The 1920-nt window shown below is 38.7% G+C and overlaps 1 non-coding gene across 1 annotated transcript; it reads left to right on the top strand.

Annotated features, from left to right (window-relative positions):
• Positions 1-312: 312 nt before the first annotated feature.
• LOC141602882 (small nucleolar RNA R71) lies at positions 313-419 on the top strand. The gene has a single exon (XR_012524788.1). It is a non-coding gene; the product is annotated as a small nucleolar RNA R71 (small nucleolar RNA).
• Positions 420-1920: the final 1501 nt, after the last annotated feature.

The following is a 1920-nucleotide window of genomic DNA, read 5'->3' on the forward strand; positions in this document are numbered from 1 at the left end:
ACATGTTGCTTTGGTGATTTCGAGGCTTCTTCAAGTCTAGCCATAGCTTTTTCGAACTTCAAATTGATGGTATCAATGTGAGCACTAAGTTGAGCACCCAATTGAGTAATAGAGTCCACTTCATGCTTTCCTCCTCTAGTAGCCTTGCGAGGTCTACTATATTGTGAATTATGGACCGCCATTTCCTCAATCTTGTTCCAAGTTTGATTATCGTCAACTTCGGTGAACATACCATTTGATCCCATGTTGAGAATGTTTCTTGAGTCTTCATAAAGTCCATTCCAAAATTGTTGTACCAAGAACCACTCGCTAAGTCCATGATGAGGACATGAGCGACAAATTCGCTTGAATCGCTCCCAAGCTTCATACAAGGATTCTTCATCTCTTTGCTTAAAGCCCGTAATTTGAGCTCTTAGCATGTTAGTCTTTTCCGGTGGGTAGAACCTTTTGTAGAAAGCTAGAGCCAATTTCTTCCAAGAGTCAATTCGAGAGTAGCCTTATCAAGACCTTTCAACCATTGTTTTGCGGTGCCAATTAGATAAAAAGGAAATAAGACCCATCGAATTTTGTCTTGAGTTACACCGGTTTGAGAAATCGCATCACAATAGTCACAAAAAGTCTCCATGTGAGAGTGAGGGTCTTCACTAGGCATCCCCCCAAATTGGCTTCTTTTGACTAATTGGATAAATGCGGATTTGGCAATGAAATTTCCGGTTAAGTGTTGTGGTGTGGGAGTACCATTGGGTAGGTTCTCCTCGGTTGGTACGGATTGTGATAAAAATTTAGGCATTGTGGGATTATTTTGTGTTGGGTTCTCCTCTCCTTCTCTTGAAAAAGGTTTGACGAACTCAATAGTGTTTGGTTGAATATCTACAACCTCACCAATACCTCTCAAAGTTCTCCTAGCAAGTCTTCTATTGTTTGTCAAAGTCCTTTCAATTTCGTGATCAAAGGGTAACAAGTTACCTTGTGATCTTCTGGACATGCAAAATATCAAACAACTTGAAAATAATTAGAACAAACCTTGAGGAGTTTTACTTCCCTAAGACAAGAAAGACACAACTAATAACAATCTAAGAAAATCTAAATCAAGTTAACACCGTTCCCGGCAACAGCGCCATTTTTGGTCGGACTCTCTTGAGAGGTTTAGTTTTCGGTACTTGTCGTTAGGAGCACCTATACCAAAACAATATTTATAACTCCACAAACAATTCTACAATTAGTAAAGAGGCAAGTAAAGGTCGGATCCCAAGGGACGGGAATTGAGATGAGATTTTCAATTGCAAGTAGCGGTGTCTAGGGGTGTCACAATTTGGGGTTTGAATAGAAGATCACTAAACTAAATAGCAATGAAAGCAAATAAGCAAGATGATTAAAAAGGGATGTAAACAATTGATAAGAGGCACTAGGGTATCAAGGGGTCATAGGGGATTCATGGGAATTGATCATACAAACATGTTCTCAAATTATAAGCAAGCAATTATTGTTGTGATGGATCGAGTTGGTTTATATCTTACAATCCTAGGAAAGTTTGGGTCCCGGAGCCAAATCGATTAGATTGTACAACACCTACAAGTCGACTTAATCTTCCCAACTCAACTATATGCATGGTCTAATGAGACTCGAGTTGGTTTATGTCTTACAAGTCTCATTGAAAAGATAGGTGATGGGTAAAAAAAAGCAAGGATTCATAGGCTCGCATTTCATCAAACATAACATGTGCATAAGTTGAGATCACAACAAGCAAGCAAATAAACTATGAAAACATATTAATTTAAGCATGAATCATCCCCCATGTTGGTTTCCCCTAATTACCCATTAACCCTAGCTAAGAAGACCAGTCACTCATTATCATGTTGAACATGCTAGCAAGGTTGTCAATCATACCAACAAAGTAAAACATGATGAATAAATGAAGAT

The sequence above is a fragment of the Silene latifolia genome, chromosome 9 (genome assembly GCF_048544455.1).
Source record: "Silene latifolia isolate original U9 population chromosome 9, ASM4854445v1, whole genome shotgun sequence".
Taxonomy (NCBI): domain Eukaryota; kingdom Viridiplantae; phylum Streptophyta; class Magnoliopsida; order Caryophyllales; family Caryophyllaceae; genus Silene; species Silene latifolia.